This window comes from Equus caballus, chromosome 31, assembly GCF_041296265.1.
Source record: "Equus caballus isolate H_3958 breed thoroughbred chromosome 31, TB-T2T, whole genome shotgun sequence".
Lineage (NCBI taxonomy): Eukaryota > Metazoa > Chordata > Mammalia > Perissodactyla > Equidae > Equus > Equus caballus.
In genome coordinates, this window is record NC_091714.1 from 8,941,317 (window position 1) to 8,967,132 (window position 25,816).

General features: G+C 43.2%; 1 long non-coding RNA gene across 2 annotated transcripts; it reads left to right on the forward strand.

Annotated features, from left to right (window-relative positions):
* On the forward strand, positions 1-1,423 carry LOC138921678 (uncharacterized). 2 transcript variants are annotated; one of them, XR_011434461.1, is made up of 2 exons: positions 1-263; positions 1,142-1,423. It is a non-coding gene; the product is annotated as an uncharacterized lncRNA (long non-coding RNA). The 2 variants fall into 2 exon arrangements; XR_011434460.1 differs by having other exon boundaries at positions 1,172-1,423.
* The last annotated feature ends 24,393 nt before the right edge of the window (positions 1,424-25,816 follow it).

Below are 25,816 nucleotides of genomic sequence, written 5' to 3' on the forward strand. Positions count from 1 at the left end.
CCTACTCATTGCTCTGAAGGAACCCAGAATGCAGCAAAGTAACCCAAATAGAGAGTCTCCAGGCTGAGATGCTGCGTTCAATAATATAAACTGGGCATTTTACTGGCACTGTTCCCCTTTGGGGCCAGGCCACACTGTGCCTGAATATCATCATCCTTAGGATTGTCCAAGAACTTGCTCCCAAGAGTTTGGGAGCTAAAGATGAGGGCAGCAGAGACGTCCAGCTGACCTTCTCTTCCCCTGTCCCTGGAGGGAAGAATAAGGTAAGGAACAGGCTGTACACTGACGTCTGCATGGTGTTTTCTAAGGCTGAATAAGTAAGACTGAGGGAATGGACAACAGGTGATTTTGGACTTTCTTGCTTTGGAGTCTTGACTGATTGTGATTGTCTTGTTCAGGTCATGGAGCCAGACCACACATTCTCGGTGGGAGGGGGTTTTTCACTGGGAGGGAATGGATGCTTCCAACCTCAGTCACTGGAGGAAAGGTTAATCCTGGGGTGGGATGTCTAAGAGAGGTAGACCTTCCTTTCCTTGGAACTGAGAGGGGAGGAGGATGGGGTTGGGAGAGTGAGGCTCAACTGTGAACAATGGAGAGTTGCAGGGTTTCTGGTGGTGGGTGTGATCCAGGCCCTGCCACATGGATGTGGACTGGGATCCAGGTGAGCAGCTCTCTGGGAGGGCACCCCTGAAGTCATGATGGGAGCTGTGTGTGGACCCTAAGAGCAGACCCCTCAGGGGCAGCTGTGCGTTACTCTGTGAGTTGTTCTTTCCTAATCCCAAGGGCTCTTGGTAAAGTGTCATTTAGGGCAGAGCCCCATCTCACTCATGCTATAAGGAGCTATGAGCATCAACATAATGATCTCCCTAAGGCCACTGGCTGCCAAGGCTGCCATCACAGTGGGAACCAGGCAAGTAAGCCAGGGAATCTAAGCAACCCATTCTGGTAGTGTGGTGTAGAAGGCAGCTTCTAAAATGGACCCTGAAGACCCCACCTTGGCATTCACATTCTTATGTAATCCCTTCCCTTGAGAGTGAGCAGAACTCATGACTTGCTTCTAACCAAGAGAATACAGTAAAGGTCATGGGATGTCACTTCTCTGATTAGGTTATATAAGATGTGACTTCTGTCTTGCTTGCAGACTCAACTGCCTTCTTGTCTTGCCCTCAAGGAGCCGTGTTGGAGAGGCTTGTGCATAAGGAACTGAGGGCAGTCTCAGGCCAACACCCTGCAAGGAACTGAATCTTGCCTGCAGCCACCTGGACTTGGGTGAATCCTTCCCCAGCGGAGCCTTCAGATGAGCCCTCAGCCCCAGCTGACAATTTGATTGTGGCCTGTGAGAGACCCTGAAGCAGAGGACCTGCTAAGATGCTTGGGTTCCTGACTCACAGGAACTGAAATAATAAATGTGTGTTGTTTTAAACTGCTAGTTTGGGATTATTTGTTATGGAGCAACAGATAACGACTACAAGTAGTACCTTAAAAACATGCTAAAAATACCTGGAGAGACATAAACCAGAGGTGTTATTGCTGGCAATTAGGGCATTAGGGGACTCTTACTAGAAAAATATGATGTTAAAAGGAAGAGCAATTTATTTTGTAGTCATAGGTTAACGAGACTAGAAAACACTAGTTCTTTGAGAAGTTGCTTGTGAATTATTTGTTTCTCAAAACTATGTCTCTCATCCTTTTGCTCAGAAAGCTCCCCTCTTCCCTAGCCGTTCTCCCATTGCCTGGTTTCCTGCCTTCCTCATTGGATCAGAGACTCAGTTGGACCACGTGCCTGTCTTTGATTGCAGTTGATCCAAAAGGAGTTGACTCCCATTGGCTCCTTTCATTGCATCTAGTGGTTAAGTGCTGCCCTCCCCACCCCCCACAACCACCCCGTACTCAGGGCTGGGTTTGAGAACATCATATCCCAAGTGGAAACAGAAGCTCAGAGCTCTTATATGTCTAGAAGGGGGATTGGATGTGATTTGCATCGGTTCAAGAAGGACTTAGAGCAATTAATGAATTAACAACACAAAATGAGTTAGTGACAGGAGCGATATTTAAGGGAGTATTGTACAACTTTTAAATCTGAAGCCTTTGGAGAACAGCCATGCCCCCCACAGCTTGCTTGTTGGGATCACTGTTTCAAACGGAATTCAGGATAGAACATGGGACAGAATCCAGGCCAACCCATGCTGGCAATGTCACTTTGGCCTGTGGTCCTTTTACCAGATGTGATCTTTGGTATCCGTTCACGAACAGTGGCAATTCCAGGCGGGACCCACCACCACGAGAGTCTGGAGGAAGCCCAGAGAAACTGTCCTCCAGGAAGTTGCTCCCTCCTGCCACTGCATACGGCTCAGCTTTCCTCTGTCTGATTAAGACCAAGACCTAACTTCTCCATGTTTCCCTTGGCTGGAATCCAGCTGAAGTGGAGAATTGGGATATTTCACTGTTTGAAGTTGGAATTACGATATCCTGAATTCTTGGTCAACCGTTCGACTTCAGTTTTCAGTGCCCGATGGGCACTCCCTTTTGTGTAAGTTGCCTTCAGCATGTTTTAAGTTCTGCAGACATACCTTCAAGGTTTGAGGAAACAATGGAAACCATTTCTGCAATGAACAAAATGCTGTGTTTTAGGAAATGATACATATTTTGCTGTCAAAAATAGTTTTTCTGCTTAATTTGCATTATATTACATTTGGATTAAGTTTATTTCAAACAAAAATATGTTTGGAAGGTTTTCTTCAACACACTAGCCATTTGTACCTCCTGATTCTGAAAGACAAAAAAATATCTTACCACCTAGCTATGAAGAAAGATAAAGGGTATATATATGTGATCACTTTCTTCTGCCTGACTTTCACCCTCAGATGCTCCTGGGCAAGGGTTAAATCAGACAATGAGGCCTGCAGAGTAAATAATCTCTTGCAAGCTTTGCACATGGCGTTCTTGGTCTTGGGAAGCTGGCTGGTTTCTAGACCAGGAGGGAGGCGAGCTGGGTGAACCCAGAGACAGCAAAGCTGGGTACCACAGGGTGCTGGGGAGGCCACAGCCTCAGGCTGAGTGTTGGGCCAGATAACTCCCAACACTTCTATCCGGATAAACTGAGTTGCCAAATCCTGTCCTCATACCACCATTGGAGTAGGTGAGCCAGGGAAATTCTGTACGGTGGGGGCTGGAGTATGGGTGTGCTCATGAAAGGGGCAACAGGAAAGTTCAGACCAAAGGGAAAAGCAGAACTGAGCTGCGTGTACCCCAATTTCTTTCCTTGGCGGTGGATATCCAGGGATCCGGCCTTGGCCTGGCTTCCAGGAGCTGGCCTGGCATGGAGGGGGGATGGGGCTGCAGACCCAGAGCCAAAAATCAACATTCAGAATCAAACAGACAGAGTAGGAAGATTAGGAAGGACTGGGCAGAAAGGGGGCAGCAATGAGACTGCAACCAGGGACTCCGACACGGGCAAGGACAAGGGTACAAAGAGGAGGAAGAGAAGGTAGAACCAGGAGACTCTGTGAGGTGTAGGGACTTCTGCAAGACCGTGCGATCTTGTCTGTGGGTGGAGAGGGAGCATGAAGGCAGACTCAGCATGGCAAAACCAGGGCTCCCAAGCCAGGAATGGAGCTTACAGAGTTGCCAAAATGGAAGCAAGGCCAGAAGATGGTGTCAGTGTCATAGTCTAGAGTTGGCAAGACAAAATCAAGTTGGAATAAGGACCAGCTGTGGGTGAGATAGACAGGGTTGGAGGGAAAGCTTTGCCTTGCCCAGGAAACGTGTTTTAGCTTTTGTCTGCATTAATAAATCAACCAATGCATGATTTATGGGCGGATCAGGTCTATTACTGACATGGCCAAGGCTGGAAGGGACAATTTATGCTTAACATGGACAGTCCTTATGCAACCAGCAGTGGAAAAGAACATCGATAGCTCAGGACAACTTCATCCCTGTGGCAGGAAAAAGAAACGCAAAGCGCAAGGCCTTCAGAAGTTAGGTCTGTTCCTCTCCATCCATTTACAGGGAACAGCATCTGCCTGTGGGAGATGAGCTGTCTTCAAGGATGATGAGGCAGAGGTTGGATTTCATTATCTGGCCTGGAGCTCCAGAGGCCAGGCTGAGGTCTTGCAGGGGGAGAAGCCAGGTTCTGAATCTGGACATTTTGTTGACATTTTCTGGAAGCCTGTTTAGTACCTGTCATCCAGACTGACTCCTGGGGATGCTATTGATTCTGGAAGGAAAATTGCTGAGCAGTGAGGATGCAAACCTATGGTCCAGAGTATTCGTTTCTCTTTGCTGACTCTTAACCATTTTCAGATTTTCCTGTTTTGAGTTACTTTGTTGGTAGGATTTTTTTTTTTTACCTTATATTTTTTCCCCTTTACCCGTAGAAAAACGTGGGTTTCATGTTTCTCTTGAATGTCATTCTCCAATTTCACCCTAGGGCAGAGGTGGATCTTGGTTTGTGGGGCCTGAAGCTTACACAATTTGGGAGTGGTCCTCTTTAAGAAAACTAATATAAAAATTTTAACATAGAATTAGGTACAAAAGTGAAAATATTAATTTGGAATGAGAAAAGAAGCCACAAAATATTAAAAATCTTAAAAAGCTAGCAAGTATAAAACATCAGATATGGAAAAATATCACACTATTTTTATTAATTAGCTGCCTGACTCTAATACTCTGTCCTACATTTTTGGCTGCATACTCTGATCATCTCTTCATATAGCAACCATTTCTATAATATTTTCCATAGAGAAAATCAAAAGCTTCTTCAGTCCTTCCTTGAGCATGATTGTTTCCCATTGATTGGTTAGAAAAGTTTCTTCCAGCTTTTCAACTCTTTTTTTTTTTTGCTGAGGAAGATTTGCCCTGAGCTAACATCTGTGCCAATCTTCCTCTATTTTGAATGTGGGATGCTGCCACAGCATGGCCACAGACGAGTAGTGTAAGTCCACACCTGGGACCTGAACCTGCAAACCCAGGCTGCCAAAGGAGAGTATGCTGATCTTAACCACTACACCAAGGGGTCAGCCCCCCTCAACTCATTTTTGATGATGCTGCGTAAAGTTTTAGGATCACTATCAAACTTGAGACAATCTTCATCAATTTTCCCTCCTGTAGGAGCTGCTATGGACGTATGCAACCTTTTGGAACGTGGCTGCAAGTTTGTGCCCTCCAAACACAGGAGGTCTGATAAATTCTATTTTGCATGATTCCCATCAAAGAACAAAGTGGTATAACACACTTACAATTCCACACACTGCATTGTGCAGTATGTTCCGTAGGAGAGAAATCTGATTTTGAATAGGCATCCAGGAGAACTAAGTCCCCTGCTTCAGTTTTCATGCATGATGTTGGAAGAAGTTTCTATGAGGTAACTTCTGACTCTATACATTTCAAACCTTGTTTCTCTTCCACTGCCCACATGCATCCAGCGTCAGGCACTGGAGGACACATTCATGTTGCAATAAGTCCTGTGTCCTTGTACCTCTGTGTCTGACCTCGGTGAGTCAGCAGGTCAGTGGAAGGAAGACTCCTGGAAGCCATTCCTGTATCGGGACAGCTGGCAACGACTTAACTGCACACAGGAGTGACTGGAGATATATAGATAGATAGATAGATAGATAGATATCTAAGCGCAACTCAACTTCTCTTTAGATCCTAAAAAATCCCTCGGACTCTTTGGTGCCACCTGACATCAAGGGGAGAGTGACAAAGGGGCAGTTGACATGTAGAGATACAACAGTCGTGACCACGAACAGCCAAAATATCCTACTTGCGCACACTTTACCGAAAACATGATCCTGTGGACTCATCGCTGGGGTCCACGCAAGATTTTGCAAGGAGCTGAGCAAATTCGGAGCCCAAGGCTAATGTACCAGTGGCTGGAAAATCCCGTCTTTTCTTAAATATACTAGTTTCTCGCAAGGCATGTTTCTGAACTCCTGGACTCGTTTTCCCCTAGAGACAGTTGTTTTTAACTCTTTCTCTTTCTCGCTCATCTTAATTTTCTGCTGGTTTTTGTGGTGGGCACTTTAGATGGCTTCCAAATGCTGACATAATGTACTTAGGATTCTTGATTTATGTTTACTGGTGTTATTAGAAAAGTGAAAAGATCTCAGATGTAAAAATTGTTTAGGTTCATACAGTACAGAAACACAGGGGTGAGCAGCTATCCTGTGGGACCACATGGCAGGTGTCTTTGCTTCTGTATCAGCTCCTCCTCTCATGGATTCGGGACAGTGGACCAGGCTGCAGGGCTCAGAGAGGAAATTTAACACCTAGGGTTAAAACTTAAGTTGTTACATTTTAAATCACCAGATTAAAAAAAACTGTCTGAAGAATTTAAATCTCCAGTATTTCTAAAATGTCAAATACATTAAAAAATATGATGTTGACAAGCATATGGTTTCACACCCCCACACATTCTCCTTCGTATCTGATGACTCAGGGTACCAGGTTAGGTAGAAAATTCAGCTTTGCCTGGTCTTGAGGAGCCTGGATTGAGAGCCAGCCCACACAAAACCTGGTCCCAGCCTGGCCACTTACAGACTGTGACACTGTCACTTCCCCCATGGATGCAGTCTGCAGCCTGAGCAATGAAGAATCTGGAAGGAAAGAGTCCCAAAGCCCTTCCTGATTCTGTGGCTCCAGGTAAAATTCAGGCTTTACTTTAAAATTATGTCCCAGTATTGTAGTTTCAAGTTTGTTTGTTGGTTTGTTTGAAATTTCAGCACGAGCACAAAGAGAACTTCAGTAACTCCCTTTGCCAGCAACAGGCACATGTTCTGCAGAAGTGGTTGTTCGAAAGAGAAGGGTCTTGGGTGGTGAACAAGCTGGTTCCTCTTTCTCCCTTCAGGGCAGGACAACAGCTCAGACCCTGGAAAGAGAGGGAAGTATTTCCCATTTAAGAACCTCCAAACAAGAAGATTCCAGATGAGATTCTGGGCATGGGAAGATCTGAGACAGCCTGTCTGGGAGGCCCTTGCAGCTAGTGGGGCATAAAGCGACTTTGTGCACAGTCCTCAAGAAGATGGAGAGAGCGAAGAGTGTCGTGCATGCTGGCAGCCCGTGGGCCGGGTCTGGCTCCCAACATGCTTTTTTTTTTTGGCTTGAACAGTATTGTGCTACGTTAGTTTTTTAAATTACGCAATAGTTGCCAACAGTTCAAAATTTGGAAAATTCATGCACACTAATGGACACTCACTCCCACACACATTTATAGCCCAGATTTCCAAGTCTCCTCTTTAAAAACTTAAGCAATTTAGGGACAATTGGACCCACACTCCTGCCTAGCTGTGGGCACATACTTTGGTTCTCCGTGGTCCTCACCACCATCCACAGATACCCCAGAGAGGCTACTTGTGTTACCAGCCAGCCTCTGTGATTCTTTGACTTGGCGACCCTGGGCTAGAGCCCCACTATGTAGTGGAAATATAATTCCAGCCATGGATGAGAGCAACACATGTAATGTACATTTTCCAGCAGCCCCATTTAAAAAAGGGAGAAAGAAACAGGTAAAGTTAATTTTAAAAATATTTTTTATTTAACCCCATACATCAAAAATGTGATGCCATCAATATAAAAATTATTGATGAGATATGTATACGCTTTTTTCATACAAAATCTTCAAAATCCAATTTTACTCTTACAGCTCATCTCAGTTCAGGCTCGCTCCATTTCAGATGTGGCAGAGGGGTGCAGACCAGCCAGGGCAGGGTTATAGCACATTACATGGTGGAGGTGGGTGAATGATGGAAGGCTAGGCAGGAGAGAGGTTGAGGCCAGATTATAGGTGACTTGAAGAGGTGTTTTTTGGCTTTCCTTTTGTCAATAGTTAGAACCCACTGGAATTCTTTAGGGGGGCTTCTGTCCAATGTTTTTAAAGTCCTTTATTGTATCTAACATTCCTCCTCCCATACTTTAAAATCATTTACTCTTGGACCGTCTTGAATGTATATGGAAAACAGTGCAGCAAGGGCATCTAGAAGTTTCCAAACTGTTCCCTTTAGAGTGCCAGGAGTTTAAGTAGGGACTCCAGAGAAATGGCGATGGGGGAACTGGACCTGGGGCCCCATCCCAGCATCAACACGAGCAGCTTCTTCAGTTTTATGTGTTGCCCAGATGAGCAAGATTTTATTTACAGAAAGAGTTCTACTGTTTTTGTTTGTTGTTTACCGTTTGGAAAACTCTCCTTTGTGATATAATCTTCCAGAATATATGAAATAGTCTCTTCCGTGGTAGCTGTTTAAATACTTGGTGTGTTTCCCGTCCTCTTCACATGTCTTTTACGGGTGTCCTTTATTCACTTTAAGTCCTTTTATCCTGGGTGGCCCAATATCAGTTGGGTATCAGATACGGTCATATTCTGCTAAAAGAGGGCTTTTAAAAATATAGTCACATATAATGCCTCAAAAACCTAAGCAGTTTATTTAGTTACCGTGTATCTTCACAAATCTCGCGTTAATGAGTAATTGTGGATCTGATTGTATAATCACAAGCTTTTAAAATAACCGTTGAACTCCATTTTTTATTAAATAAGTCAGAACAGAGGTCTTTTGTAGAAACAGATTTTCTACAAAGAGGAAATGGACTATGAAGAAAGACTTGGATCCTATGCCTTCCAACCAACTGAGCAAGCTTACCCACTGCCTTCCCAAACCCACTTGTAATTTGATCTCTTAGCAAAAGAAAAAGGGCTTTCCATTTTTGTGACTTATATGGAATAAAGAACAAGGTCTCCAACTCTGGACTGTGACCCTCTGTGACTTTATTGTGATCTGTGGCTCGTCCGCACCATGTGGTGAGAGCGTGGAATTCACAGAGGAATGTACTTCTGGGCAGCCATAGATGGGCTTCTTGGGAGAGTTTATCCCGCCTACATCGCTGAATTGTCTGGTCTCCCCTCTCCTTCCTCTTCTTCTCACATGTTTTCTTTTGACTTTAGTTGATAATTGATTGTTCCTTACCTGCCGATTAACTGAAACATTTTACGATGGCTCCAAGCACAACCCCACAGCACCAGGTGGTTTTTTTTTTAGCGAATTCCTTCAATGTGAATCTGACGTGTCCAGGCAAAGCCTGCGACAGAAACCCACCCAACCCAGAAGGATTTGTAAAGGAATTCCCAGGGTGTGTTCAGTTAAAGGGCTTCTGTAAACTTCCTTAGTGTCCCTCACTTTCTTCTGAAAAGCCAAAAAGAGAAACCAGATGTGTCTGTGAAGCAACAATGGCTAATGTAGCAAGGGCTAGGGTGGGGAAGGCATGCCTAGGGGACTCTGGGTGGGACAGAGGCTGTGCCCCAAAACAGATGTTCAGACACTCAGTCATTGAATATTGACTGTATTGGTTAATTAATTAATTTATTAACCCATTAATGTATTGAGTAAGGAGCACATTAATCCAAGGATGAGCACACAAGGCATCCCGTAGAAAGGGGATCCAAGGCTGGGGAATCCACTCTAGGGAGAATATTGGGAGGACACAAGATGGTGCTCCCACATGTGTCACACCCACGAGCAAGTCCCAGCTAGACTGCTCTGATTCCGTCCCTTCACTCTGGCAAAGGAAAGTGCAGAAGAATGCAGGGGAGAGTGATGCTGTTAAGGACACGTATTTGAATCAGTTCTAACTTACATAAAAAAGTAAATCACTTGCAAACTTTGGTACTTGAATATCAACCTATCGCATTCCTTAGAAATGATCCCAACATCTCATGTCTTTCAGCAACAAGTTCAAGGGCAAAGCAGACTCCAAGCATCCCAGCAGGAAAAGATGGCACTTTAAATGGAGATAATTAAGGAAAGTTTAATGTTGTGATTATTTGCAAAAATGTGGATAAGCGTAAAAGAAACTAACATGGAACAGTGAAGCATAACAGGACCAGCTACAGCAAGGAGCCTTCATCCCCCAAACCAGGTGAGGAGGGCAGGAGTGATCATCAGATTCCTGAGAGAGAAAGAGGATCGCCTGGTGGGAGTCGCAGCCTTTGGGGAAGCCACTGACAAACACCCTGCACCTCAGTTCCTTCTGTCTTCTGAGTTTCTGCTTGTAAATGTCACTGTAAGCCAGAGGCCAACGGATGACGTTGAAGCAGCCCATAGAACACAGTCTCCCTGGGCACAGAGTAAGATGCACAGTAGGTCAGAGTATCAAAGAGAAAATGTCCAGCCCAGGTACCAGTTCCAACAGGATGGGGCTGTTCATCAGCCAGAGCACCAGGGAATCAGGGCAACCTGGTTTACAGTTTGAGGTATCAGAATCTGAAGCATCAGAGCACATTTTCTCCCAGTAGTTACTGCAAAGCAATCACTACTCTAATGAATGACTCACTCTGTTCTATGTCACATGCCAGACTGTGAGCTTCTTGCAGTAAGCGCCTGCCTCTTCAGCTGCACGCAGTTCACTGCAGAACGTCTGACGCAGGATAGATGCTCAACAAATGGTGGTGGATTGAACGAATGAAGTTCCAGCCTGCTACCGAATTGCAGCTCAGTTCTTTTTAATTCTCTACCTTGGCCAGAATCAGTCTTCACGAATAGTGCAGATCAATGAAACCAAGATTTAGTTTTTTCAAAAGGTAAACAATTGACAAATCTTCAGCTAGGCTTACCAAGAGAAAAAGAGAGAGGACTCAAATAAATAAAATTATGTATGAAAGAGGAGGTGTTACAGATGTGACAGGAATACAAAAGATCATAAGAGACTACATGAACAGTTATACACCAACAAATTGGACAGCCTAAAGAAACAAATAAATTCCTAGAAGCATACAACCTACCAAGACTGAATCATGAAGAAATAGAAAATCTGAACAGACCAATAACAAGTAAGAAGATTTAATTAGTAACCGAAAACCTCCCAACAGAGAAAATGTCAGGAACAGATGGCTCATGGGTGAAGTCTACTAAACCTTTAAAGAATGAAAGCCAATCCTTCTCAAACTCTTCCAAAAAATGAAAGAGAAGGGAACACTCTTAAACTCATTTGATGAGGCCAGCATTACCCTGATATGAAAACCAGATAAGGACACCACAAGAAAAACTGTAGGCCAACATTCCTGATGAATATAGAGGCAAAAATCCTCAACAAAATACTAGCAAACCAAATTCAACAGCACATTAAGAGGATCAGACATCATGGTTAACAGGGATTTATCTCTGGGATGCAACATATGCAAATCAATAAATGTGATATACCACATTCAAAGAATGAAAGATAAAAATCATATGATCATCTCAATAGGTGCAGAAAAAGCATCTGACAAAATTCAACATCCTTTGATGACAAAAAATCTCAACAAAGTGAGTATAGAAGGAACATACTTCAACATAATAAAGGCCAGATACGGCAAGTCCACAGCTAACATCAAATAATGAAAGGTTGAAAGCTTTTCCTCTAAAATCTGGAACAAGGTAAGAGTGCCCATTCTCACCACTCCTATTCAATATATTACTGGAAGTCCTAGCTAGAGCAATTAGGCAAGAAAAAGAAATGACATGATCTTGTATCTAGAACATCCTAAGGTCTCCACCAAAAAACCTGTTAGAACTAACAAAAAAATTCAGTAAAGTTGCAGGATACAAAATCAGTATACAAAAACCAGTTGCATTTCTATATACTAACAATGAACTATCAGAAAGAGAAATTAAGAAAACAATCCCACTGACAATTGCATCAAAAAGAATAAAATACTTACAAGTAAGTTTAACTAAAGAGGTGAAAGATCTATGCACTGAAAACTATAAGACATTGATGAAAGAAATTGAAGAAGACACAAGTAAATGGAAAGATGGTCATGGATAAAAAGAATTAACATCATTAAAATGTCCATACTACCCGAAGCTATCTATAAGTTCAAGCAATCTCTACCAAAATTCCAAGGGCATTTTTCACAGAAATAGAGAAAATAATCCTACAATTGCTATGGAACCACAAAAGACCCTGAATAGCCAAGGCAATTCTGAGAAAGAAGAACCAAGCTGGAGGTATCACACTTCCTGATTTAAAACTGTGTTACAAAGCATCATAATCAAAATATAAAGGTACTGGCATAAAAATAGACACATAGACCAATAGAAGAGAATCAGGAGCCAAAATAAATCTATGCATATATGGCAAACTAATATTTGACAAGGGAGCCAAGAATACTCAGTGGGGAAAGAATAGTCTTTTCAATAAATGGAGTTGGGAAAATTGGATATTCACGTGCAAACAAATGAAACTGGACCTATATCTTACAACCACTCATGCAAATTAACTCGAAATGGATTAAGGACTTAAACATAAGACCCCAAAGAGTAAAACTCCTAGAAGTCAATACAGGGAAAAAGCTTCCTGACATTGGTCTTGGCAAACACTTTTTGGCTATCCCAACAAAAGCACAAGCAGCAAAAACAAAAGTCAACAAATGGGACTACATCAAATTAATAAGCTTTGCACAGCAAAAGAAACAATCAACAAAAAGCCAGCCTACAGAGTGGAAGAAATATTTGCAAAGCATCTATCTAATAAGGGGGCTAATATCCAACATATATAAAGAACTCACACAACTCAATAGCAAAAAAACAGATAATCCAATTAAAAAATGGTCAAAGGACCTGAATAGATATTTTTCTAAAGAAGACATAAAAATGGCCAATAAGTACATGAAGAGGTGTTCCACATCACTAATAATCAAGGAAATGCAAATCAAAACCATGAGATACCACTTCACACCTGCTAGAATGGCTATCATGAAAAAGACGAGAGATAACAAGTGTTGGTGAGGATGTGGAGAAAAGGGAACCTTTGTGCACTGTTTATGAAAATGTGCATTGGTTCAGCCAGTATGGAAAACAGGATGAAGTTTCCTCAAAAAATTAAAAGTGGAACTACCATATTACCCAGAAATCCCACTTCTGGGTAGATATCTGATGGAAATGAAATCACTATCCCAAAGAGATATCTGTACCCATATCTTCATTTTGCAACATTATTCACAATAGCCAAGATATGGAAACAACCTAAGAGTCCACTGATGGATGAATGGATAAAGGAAATGTGATAACAAAGGATATTTTCAATGTGAATGAAGAAAATCCTGCCATTCGCAAGAACATGGATGGACCTTGAGGACATTATGCTAAATGAAATGTCAGATAGAGAGAGAAAAATACTGCGTGATCTCACTTATATGTGGAATCTAAAACAGCCAAACTTGTAGAAACAGAGAGCAGAATGGTGGTTACCAGGGGCTGAGGTGTGGGGGAAAAGAGGAGATTTTGGTCAAAGGGTACAAACTTCCAGTTATAAGATGAATAAGCTCTGGGATATAATACACAGCCTGGTGACTACAATTAACAATACTGTATTGTACACTTTAAAGTTGCTGAGAGTAGATCTTAAGTATTTTAAGCACCACCACCACCACAACAAAAATGGTAATTATGTGAGGTGATGGATATGTTAACTAATCTTATCGTGGTAAGGATTTTGTAGTATATGCACATATCAAATCATCACGTTGTGCACCTTAAACTTACACAATGTTGTATGCCAATTATCTCTCAATAAATCTAGGGGAAAAAGAATGGTGGGGAATTGACTTGCAGGTTTAGTTGTCCGAGTTAGAGGAATTTAAGGAATTTGAGATTAAGATGCTTATTGCTATAATTGAATTAAGGAGGAATATTCAAGATCCTGAGACTTCAGGGGACCCAGAGGTGTGTTTAGGAGGCCAAAAAACCCAAGTGCCAGCAGGTAGGGATCTCGGTGGGGTGTGGAGTGCTTCCTTACCACAGCCAGTAGGAGCATGAACAGGTCTGTCTGTAGGCTGAACTACACTCTATACATCTTGGTAGAGGGCAAGTTGAAAGGCCTACCCTGATCTAATCCTGACAGCAGTGTAGACTATAATAAATGGGACAGACCAAGTAACAAAGGAAAATAATTGTATTCCTGAACTCGAAAAGCATATTCTGGGTATACAAACATACAAAATATACAAGTTGATAGGACAGGAAAAACTACAATAACTTATCCATTTTTCCTAAGGACTTAGGAGAATAAATTGGGTCATTTTTCAGGCTCATTGCTTTTGGTAAAGTAACATACCTGTGCATAGATAAATATACAAGTATTGCAACAATTTGAGGTTTGTCACAATATGTTAACTCTGGAAAACTTACAATGGTTCTGCCTTGAGGGCGACATATTTACCGTGGGATGATGTCTTTACGGAAATGCATTTGGGAGGGCTTATTTTTCAATAGGAGAACTGCCATAAATTTGGCAAGGCTTAGGTGCATAAGTTCTTCTAGGAGTGGGGGATGTGGACCGGTAAAGCCCTCTTCCAGGGCAATAAGACCCCTCACACGTGATATTCTTAATAGACTTCTACAGCTACCATCTTTGGAGACTGCATCTAACATAGTTATGATCTTTCACCATATTTTGTTAAGGAAATTGTAAAAGTCATCAATGAAGTTAGCCATATAACACTTCAACTGGAAAACCTTTTAGGGAAACAAGGAATGTCTTTAACAATAGAGAAACCAGTAAGCTATCAAATGAATTCATAATACACATTCCATCAATTCTGACTCCTTTGTAGGGCTGTTGAAATTGACCATGCTATATAAAACTGACAAGTTGGAATACAAGAATGAGGACCACTGAGGCGTGCAGAGAAAATATGAATATATTGTATGTTTATGTACAACATCAACAACCACAATAGAATGTTATCCTAAGATGTAGTGGCTTGAATTGTGGCCCCCAAAAGTTATACCAAATTCCTGATCCCAGGTACCTGTGGATGTGGCCTTATTTGGAAAGAGTATCTGCAAATATAACCAAGTTAACATGAGGCTGTACTGGATTAGGGTAGACCCTAAGTCCAATGAGTGGTGTCCTAACAAGAAGAGGAGAGGGAGATTTCGTGTAGAGACAGGACACACACTAAGGAAGAAGGACATGCAAAGGCGGAGGCAGAGAGCAGCGTGAGGCGGCTACAAGACAAGCAAGGTCAAGGATTGCAGGCAACACCGGAAACAAGGAGGGGCAGGGAAGCATCCTGCCCTAGGGCCTTCAGAGAGAGCCTGGCCCTGCCCACACCTTCCTTCAGGTTTCTGGGCTCCAGAAGGAGGAAAGAATAAATTTCTGTTCTTTCAAGCCACCTAGTTTGCATGAATTTTGTTACAGCAGCTCTAGGAAACTGACACAAGTATAAACAAAAGTAATTGAAAAAACTAATGTTTTCTGTTAGGTGCATAGGAAAAACCTGGAGTCGCCCTGGCACTTCCCTCTCTAGCACTCCCCACATCCAATCTGTGACTGAGTCCTTCCGGTTTCACCCCTACATCTCTTGGCTGGTTCATTTCTCCTTGTCTCCAGTCACCCCTAGTCCAGACCCTGGGCCCTGGCAATCCCACACTGCAGTGGCCTCCCTCCAAGCTTCCAGGCTTTCTCCTGCAGCCAGGGCATCCTTAGAATGTAAATCTAATTACTCCCCTCTCCCACTGCCCTCTCAACCTCCCCATGTGCTTTTATATAGTTTTAACCATTTTGTGTGTTTCACATCTCATGGAACAAAAACCAAAACTCTCATTGCGGCCTCTGGTGCCCTATGTGGTCCGGTTCCTTCCAGCCTCTCCAGTTCCAACTCATCCCTCTCTTCCCCCTGCTCCCTAATCTCAAGATGCTCCAGCCTTCTTTCTGCTCCTGGCCTCCACCAAGCTCTATCATCTCCCAGGGACCTTCGCATATGCCCTTCCCTGTGCCTGGGGCACTCACCCTTCTTCTGCTGACTTCACTCCACATCCCTCCCATAGGGTTGATCAATCTTGCATCCTACGTGCTCACATCATCCTGAACACTGTAATACTCAACGCCATTTATAATTGTGCATTCATTTGTGTGGTTAATTGATAAATGTCTCTCTCCCACGGTATATTATAACTCTGGGACAGTGGGTCTCTGTCCAGTTCTGTTCTCAGAGCCTAAAGCGGGGCCTACACAGAGGAGGAAATCAATAAGCTGTTACTGAGGGCCTGAGTCTTCTTGTAAATCCATTCAAATGCTCCTTCCATCTATCTACTGCCTTTTTTAACAGGGAAAAAAATCCATAGAAGGTGTACATTTAAGTAACTTTGATCCTTTTTACCATCCCTTCTTCTCGCTCTTCTTCCATTGAATGTGAAAAAAATTGTGTATGACTGACCAAAAAAAAAAAAAAATTAATCTCACTGTAGATTTCAGCACCAGGCTTGTAGGATTACTAAGCGATGAGAGCATTTATCTCAAGAAACATTTTCTCCTTAAAAAAGGGAACAAGATCATAAAAAAGACCTTATCTTACTTCTAAAGCTCTTTGTAAACACTCAGCGTCACAGCTGCAGCTTTTTACAAATGTCTGGCCCGCCTCCACATGGGGAGCTTTTGTGACTACTCTGTCAATAAGAAGGTTGGCTCTGATTAAAAGTGAACTGTTCGTGAGACCCGGTCAACAAAAGAAAAACAGAAAACTGTGTTTGAGCTCAGGAACAAGAGCAGAGTTTGTAAAAGACACGTTGCTCTCCTGCTAAATGAGCCGCCCTCCTTGGGCAGTGCCTGGCTGGGCTGTGCTCTCTCTGGTTGGTACCCATGCTCCATCTCCAAACCTGGGTGGCTTTGCCTCCTCCATACCCAAAACTCTTGCCCCTCTGGGCAGCCTTTGGGGTGCTTTCCTACCTAGAAGAGTGACCCCCAAGACATCCACTTTACCCCTCCAAGGACAATTTATAATTATTTGCAGGTGATCAAACCCACTTCGGTGGTTGTGCGTGTGTGTTGGGTGTTGCCATTTCTTTGCAGCAGCTGGAAACACTACGCAAAGCAGCACTGGCCTCTTCTCCAAGCTGGACTTCCACCTCAGGGTGAAAAGACAGCTGCTGTGGGGGCCTGCTCCTTCCAGCCCTTACCTGGGCCTCCGAGGCAGCTACTTCAGTCTTCAAACATGTGCTCAGAGGTGGCGACCCTACCCCAACAAAGGCCCTGTACTCAGAAGGGAGCACAACCCTGCTGTTGGCACCGGGCCCTCCATGCTTCCCTGACCAAGACATCCGCTTCCGGTTCTGAGGAGAGATGACTTCCTGGAAGGGGCTTGCTGAGGGGTCTATGCGGTGGACAGTGGATTCAGGTCCCACTGGTATGTTACATAATATGGTATCTAACAGAGAACACAACATGCATAGCTACAAAGCATCTCCTTAGTCAACCAAAACGACCTATTACTTTGATGGCAAACTGCCCAAGAACAGTTTAGTATTTTGTGTGTTGGTTTACTTGTATTTTATTGGCTGGCTTATATACTATATTTATTTGACTGATGCAAATGTATATTCACATGCTCTTGGAGGTTATATAAAAGATACAGGCCTAAATGAGAGTTGATTGCAAGAACCCAAAGCAGGCAAGGAGCCACATGGGATGTCAGCTCCTTCCAAGCTGTACAGTCACTCCGAGTCCCAGGACTTCCCACACAGGGAGTACAGGAGGCTTCATGGAGAATGGGAATGGCAGCTCAGCTTATTGAGAAACAGGTCAAGCATCTTGTGTGTGCATCCGGCCTCAGCCATACCAAGGAAGGGGGTCTGTATGGGCTACTTTGCCACTGCCCGTCTTCACTCAAAGTCACCTCATGTGCTGCTTGGATCCTCGATGTCCTCAGCTTGGCACTTAAAAGTCCAGGTGGCACTGTGTGACAAGGACCACCAGGAGCATGGAACTCTGCTTAGAGAAGCTTTTCCCAGAAGGGAAATGTAGCCCGGCAGTTGACAACATTTAATGGAAGTTTCCAGTCTAGCGCTTTACATACTTTCAAATACTTAATGCTCACAGCAAACAGAAAAGCCAAATGTCATCATGGGCGTTTTAAATATGAGGGAGTAGAAGCCTGTCAGGTGTTTGGTCAGTTGTGGGGCATTTGGGATTTGAACCAGGGAGGAGGTTGGTTCCAAAGCTCATGCTTTCAATCGCGGAACAGAGCTTCAGGAGAGCTTTGCAGACTGGCCCACAGCATCTTTGTCATTCACACACAAGTAACTCAATCTTGTAAATCGCCACAGATTTGATCGATTCAGTTTTGTGTAGCAGGAACTAATGTTCACAGTTGCCAACTGGATTGGGCAAAATTTAACTTTATTCTCCATAATTAGAATAATTAGATAAATTTCAACTCTTCCACTTAAATTGGGTATACAATAAAGATCCAGTCTTGGTCTTACAAAATTACTCTGTTAGAGATGTGCTGGTTAGACATCTCATTGTCCCTAAATCCACCAGCATGCGAGCAGTACAGCATGAGGCCTTGACATTTAAAGGAGGTAAGGGTTTCCTTTGTCTTCTCCTCATGACCCATCAGACGTCAGGGCCATCTTCACCTCTCCAGCACACTGTAGTGAAAGAAACTAATAGATGAATGCAGTCATAGTCTACATATCACCACCATCTTGAAGTATCTGAAGGATTTAAGTATGGAGGAAGTGGCAGAAAAAAAACACATTAGGATAAAGCATAAAAGACTCTTGAGGGTGGGGGGTGGGAGAGATTGTTAGAAGTCTAGTTGGAAGTTTGAACTAGAAGTGCAAGGTCATCATTTACCATTTGTTAGCCAAATATCCTTTCCCATGCTAGAAACATCTCTAAGCCAGTATTGGTGTCAATAGGTTATCCAAGGATTATCTAGCCATCCATTTCCATGGTAAATACTGTAAATATGGAAAAATAAAGCATTCCAGCTTGAATACTATGATTAATTTCTCTCTGTTGATAATATTTTGCATAGTTTTAAAGGTAATGGAACAACAGATTGATTACGCAAAAAAAATGCAAACATTATGTAACTATAGTTACTAAAGATCCAAAATTTCAGACATACAAACGCTGAAGAGTAGCTAAGTATAAATGGCAGTATTTGAAAACATCAAGAAGAGTCCTTACCAAGGGTGCCCTCTCTGCTGGAGTTTGGTTGACCTGCACAAATTTCTTGATACTTCCTTTGATCTTTCCAGTTTTGAGCCTAGCGAAGATTCCCAAACTGAATCCTGCTATATTCTTGGCAACTGGCTTTTAACACCCTTTCAATCAGCAACTCTGGCTTGTCCCTTTGCTTCTGCTCTTTTAGTTAATTCTGCCTTTGACTTTCCACTACTGCTTCTCTGAATTGAGTTTTATGGTGCTTCATAATCCAGTTGTATACACTAACTAGTATGGTCTAGTGAGGGGTCATCCACGCTCCACCTGGCCACAGATTTAAAGTATTCTAAGCACATACAAACTCTCTTGTTGGCCAATACGTCTTTCGGATGGTGTGGGAATACCCATAGAATCTGAGTAGCAAACTGAATACTCAGCATCCTTTAGGAGTCTCATTTTCAACCAAGTAAAATTGAGACCAAGGATAATATGAAGTATTTGGAGATATGCGTGATTGTTCCCATGATGTCTATGCTTTTGACATTAATGTTAACTCAAACCTGGAGGTAAAATATTAGTGCCATCTTTACACTGTCTGTTGGCAGAAAGAGTGGATCTGGAACAGAGGAGGTAATTCCAGCCTCTGGCAAACATGAGCTCCCTAAACAATAGGGATGCCTGTTCAGCAGGAGGGAGGAGAGGAAAGAGGAGGGAGGGCAGGGAACGGGTAGAGACCGTAGGCACAAGGACTGGAGCCCTTGGACCTGGGTCCCATAGCTCCTCAGTATCCAACTGTGTTGAGAAGGCCCTGAATGCACTTGCCGCTGTAGCTGTGCAACCAGACACATTTTCAGGAGGTGAGATGGAAGGGGCTTAAGACTGTGCAGTATTTTGAAATAACTACTCCAACTCTTCATCTTCTAAAACTTGATGTTCTCAGTCAGCTCTGATTTTCCACCCTCTGATTTGATTCTGGAGGAAAGATGGAACACTTGTTGTCCTTAGGTTTCCTTCAGGGGAAGGAAGAGACATTCATGTCCCCTCTCTGCCATTAGAAGTTGTTACTCCATCTAAGGATGAGACAAGCCCTGATGTCAGCGTCTGCCCCAAAGAATCCTCAGTGCTGGAAGGTGAGTGAACAATGACAACATAGGTGTCTGGGAAATACTGATTCATTAATTTATTAGTTCCTGAGCTCTCAGACTCAGACCTCACCACACGGATGGCTTGTCTACAATTTCAAGAGGAAAAATAAAAAGGGTTACCTAATTAGCTAGCTCCGTGACTTCCAAACACCTGCTCGCTCATAAACGCTTACTGACTGCTGCCAGATGTTATGCCACAGGCTTGGCTTAATTAGCCATTGGATTGCAGCTGAATATAATTAGTAATTTAATTTTGAGCTAGACTAAATGAGGGCATGACATTGAGGTTACTAATAAAAGCTAAAAATTATTGATAAAAGAAAACTAAGTGTGAGTAAGAGCCTTCATGGAATGAAATGAAATTAACTTTGAATTAAACATCAGTACAGACCTGCTCCACTCAGTCTTCTTGACCTTGTAATCATCAATCATACATCAGGTTGACTGCTCAGGTAAGGAATCTGATTCCAGTTGCCACTGGGTAAAAAGCATGGCTCCCCTGCATGAGGAGGCTGAGAGAGGGGGGTGGTGGGTCTCTCAAATGAGAGAAGTAGCAAAGGATAAGTTAGATCAGAAGCCTTTCAACTCTCAGAAGCTGTTCAGAGCAGCTGGAGGAAGAGAAAAGGGGCTGTTATGAGTAGAATTGCATTGCCTACAAAGTCATATGTTGAAGTCCTAACCCTCAGCACCTCAGAATGTGACCTTATTTGGAAATAGGGTCATCACAGATGTAATTGTCAAGATGAGGTCATACCGGAGTGGAATGGGCTCCTGATCCAATGACTGGGGTCTTTACAAAAAGAATGCCCTGTGAAGAGAACGAAGTGCATACAGATGGAAGATGATACAGGGAGAACGCCATCTGCAAACCAAGGAACCCCAAAGATTGCCTGCAAACCACCAGAAGCTAGGAGAAAGGATGGAACAAAACTTTCCTCACAGCCCTCAGAAGGAACCAAGCCTGCTGACACCTTGATCTCAGATTTCCACCCTCCAAAAGCATGGGAAATAAATTTCTGTTGTTTCAGTCACCCAGGCTGTGCTACTTGTTATGGCGGCTCTAGCAAACTAATACAGGGCCAATGCAAAAAGGCAGAAAAGCAACCACATCCTTGGAAGGCTGGAACTGAACCAGATTCCTTTCCTGACATATAGCACTCAGCCTAGGGTTAGAGTTCGAGTTAGTGCTCAAAGAGGGGGAAAATAATTTGGAAATGTAGTGTATTTGAGGTATCATCTGAGGTTCTCTCTCCTGTGATTCCTCGTATTCATTACGTTCCCCACCATTGGTGGCATTGATGGTGTCCTTTATGCTGAAACCTCGGGGAAAGGGATGATTGGCCGAGAGCAGAGTCAGATTCTTGGCTCTGAGTTTCTGTAGCAGAGACAACAGCACTGAAAACGTGGCTTTGAATTACAAGAGCTGGGAGGCTTAGGGGAAAATTTTCTCTTGGGGTTTGTAAGCTTGATTTTGACTATAAGGAGGAAAAAGATCTATGAAACTTAGGGTACACAACCTATGTAAATAGAGAGGGGAAGAGTGCACGGTGATGTAAGGATGGTTTGCCCACACGCTAGAAGATAAGAATCTTTGCCAGTGATTGGAATAAAAGCACCAGATGTGATTTGATTTGAGCATAGATGCTAATGAGTTCCTGAGGAGGGAATTCTACCCTGCTGTTGGTCAAGCCTCTGGTGATGGAAGAACAAAAGCCATCTCAGAAAAACAGCTGTGTGCAGGGGCTGGCTTCGGAGCTGAGTGGTTAATTGTGTGCACTCTGCTTTAGCAGCCCAGGGTTTCACTTGTTCAGATCCTGGGTGAGGACCTAGCACCACTCATCATGCCACGCTGAGGTGGCATCCCACATAGCACAACCAGAAGGACCTACAACTAGAATATGCGACTAAGTACTGGGGGGCTTTGAGGAAGAAGAAAAAAAGAGGCTGGCAACAAATGTTAGCTCAGGTGCCAATCTTTAAGAAAAAAAAAAAAAACAGCCGTGTGGAGTACTGAGGAAGAAAGAGCCCAAAGCCGTCCCACACGTCTCCCAAGCACCCCACCATGGAGAAGATGCAGAAGTGCCCTATTCCCCTGAGAGTGGTGTGGAGATGCCCGCAGGTGGGCAGCAGCACACCTGCAGGGGTAGGTCTAGTATCACCTGCATGACCTGTGGAGTGGGGAAGGAGATTGGAGTGCAGATGCTTTAATCAGGAAGCAGCAAGGAAAGGTGACAATGGCAGAAGTCTATCAGTTGGAGGCTAGAGTGAAGGGGCTGGCTGAGGTCACCTTGTAACTCTTGAATCCATTCTATAGTGAATACGTCCAGTCAACATCTGATGTATGAAGGAAGTCTATGTATGCATGGGAGGAAAGAGGTAAGAAACAAAACGGAGACCATGAGAAGGGAAGTATAAAAGACGACCTTTCCCCTTCTCTGGGATGGGTACCACATTGTCTGGCTCCTCTTCCATGTCCTTGCCCCTCCTCATGCACAAGTACTTTGTTCTGTTGGCCTGTGTAGAGCAGTGGGGTGAGCAGGGCTGGGGAACCGCTTTATCTGAGTTCGTTCCATTGTGATGCTCATGAAGAGCCAGGCCCCAGGCTCCAATAGAAGCTATACTTTGGGCCATAATGGACACATCCTTCTCTTTCTCTCTCTTGTTTTCATCATATTTCGGCAGGCACGTGGAAGAACTCTTGTGAGACATCATGTGTAGCTAACTGGGGTCTGTGCTTTGCCAACTAGGTCTTAGGAGAAAAAATACCTACTTCTACTTTCCCAAATTGTGAGGGATTATTGATTATGAGCCTCTTATACTGCAATGGATCCATGTGAATCTAATAAATGGTGATGTGTCCTTGAAATTTTCTAAAGAATCCTTCTGATCTGTACCTCGTGTATCTATCTTTTGTGTAAGTTTCACTTTCTCTTCTTGCTGCACTGAATCAGAGTATGACGTGTGTGCTCTTAAGATGAGATATAGATCTTACGTAGTTAAGTAAGCTTTGAAGGTATAGTTCACATAAATTGGATTGGAAACCCAATAAAATTTGCAGTAAATGATTATTGATGATCTCACTAAGTTGCTCCCATAGGTATGCCGTCAACTCAAAATTCAGCACAGTTAGAGAAGATTTTGCTGCTAATAGGAATTATTAGAGGCTTTATCTACCAGTTGCAATGCCTATACCCTAGACAAAGTATACCAGTAAATATAAATATATAAATATGGCTTGCCAGATATAGGTGTCACTCAAGGTTAATGCATTTTGAGTGATTTTGCAAGAAGAGGTAGATATAGTTCCCATGTTATTCTAATTAATACAATACCTGTGAAAAAACATTTGCAACTGAATTATTAATTCAATAATTAATTAATAAATGCAGCTGTCTTTTATCTCAAAAATGTTTTGGGTGAACGCTATTAAATGTATGGTCTGCAGCACGCTTGGGTTGAGAAAAATAGTTGGTAGTTATTTCTCCCATTTGAATCGACCCCCAAATGTGGTTCATTTCCCGTTGGGGAAGTGGTTTCATTGGAGCCCAAGACTTTGAGGAGTATTCTCGGGAATGGTCATCTTTTGACTAAGACTTTAAAAGAGCTATGATCTCTTTCTTAAGTCTAACTATTCCACAGCTACAAATTATTGCACAGCTATGGTATTTGATATACACACATAAAATCCCAAATTTTTTACAACAAAAAGTACCATAGGTATCATTTTCACCACTTGCCAGATGATAAACATGTGAACAGAAGTTCACAGAGGTCAAGTAACCTGCTGCAAGAAATCTTATAACCTCTGGAGGCATGATTCAGACTTAAGTCGGTCTAACTCCACGACACTTTGCTATCTCTACAGAGCTGTCCTATTTCCAAATTTAAAATTAAGCAATTCTTGGGGAGAAATCTTCCTCTGGGATTTAGAGAAGAAAGCTCTAACAGAAGTGCTGAGTGCTTATCAATTCAATTCAATTCAGCAGATACGTGTCAAGCATTTGCCAAGTACAGTGGGAGTTACACTGATGATATGATACAGCTCCCGCCCTGTGGAATCTTATATTTTAGGCAAAAAGGGAAGGGAGATGGACCTGTGGGACTTGGACAGAAATAATTCAAACAAAATTCAGAGTATAATTGTCAATAAAGGAGCACAAGCGAACTGCTTTCAGGGCCAGTTTGGCCATGCGTTAGTAATTGTCGAAGCCAGGTGACGGGTATGTGGCAGAAGGCATCCATTATGCAATTCTCTTAACTTTTGAATATGGTTAATAATTGCCATAATGCAAAGTTTTAAAAAATACTATGGGATATATGGAAGAAAGCATTTGCATCTGTGTGGAAAATTTGGAAAATGGTATCAAAGGGGAAGTGATAATTACAGGAAAGATTTAAATGATAGGAAGGATCTCAACAGGTGGAGATGGAGACAAGGAGAAGTTAGTCTCTACAATTTCCTTGGGAATTGTCTGTCTCCTGATCTCCTAAACCAGATTGTGTCTTTATTGTTGGAATCTATGGTGGTTCTGGGGTACTTAGCTCTATCTGGCATGGTGCACTTAGCCCCACTGATACCAGTAGTCATGAATCCCCAGGGGAATCCAAGTGGTGACAGGTCTGCGCTCATGGTGCCAGAAGCGCCCCCAGATTTTGCAGAAGCTGCATCTCCTGGTGCTGCTGAATGGAAATGGAACAAATCTTCTGTTTCAATTCAGTCCATCTGGCAATGTATTGGGAATAATTCCAACTCAACTCACATGTTCAGTAGGTCATTTGTCCTGAGCAAAGGTGCAGTTGAAACTGTGTGTTCCAGCTTGACAGAAGAGGAAGTTCTCCTTACTCTGCTTTGGTGCCAGCATCCCATGCCTTGGAAGCATTCCCCACCCCTCCAGACTCTGATACTCCATGACAGGCTGTACTCCTGAGGGATGCCCTCTTTAACCCACTTGAGTTCTAAGGCCCCATGCTGGGCCATACTCTGCTTGGACATCCCTTCTTTCTTCAGGCCCTGACCCTCACTCCAGGTCACCACCATGCTGGGCCATCCCATACCCCATGTGGATACCCTCCTTGCCCTGCTCTGGATCCTAATCCCTGTGCTGGATCTCTCCCACCTTGTATGTGTGCTCTTTTCATCTTGTTTAGGTTCCAAAACTCATGCTGGGCCTTCACATACAAACACACTCTTCACCCTGCTCAAGTTGTGACATTCCATGCTGGACCACCATCACCTGTGAATGCTTTACTTACCCCAACAGGATCTGCTTCCCCACCTAGTCACCCACTTGTGTGCATGCCTTCCTCAATCTTTTTGGGCTCTGACTCCCTACACCAGGCTACTCTTACATAGTGAAATCCTTCTCATCCTGCTTGAGCTGTGACATCTCACAAAAGGCCACAACTTGTGGGGATACCCTATACTCTTCACAGACTCTGACAGTCCACTTGGACCCAAAGTAGCTCCTCCACTCACAGCATGCATTCCTACCTTGTCAAGCCAACAAAAATGGTGCGACAACTTAATATTTTAGCAAAGAAGGGAAGAGAAAGGAAGGAGGAGAGGAACAGTCTTGGGAGATTCTTTGTTGTTGTTCTTTTTTGTCAGGGGTTCACAGTAACTAAAGTATAAGTCACATACAGTAAAATTCACTGTTTTTGGGTGTACAGTTCTAAATTGTTGTAAATTTTTACAAATGCTACAACAAAGTAAATAAAATATATCACTTGCAAAAATTTCCTCACGC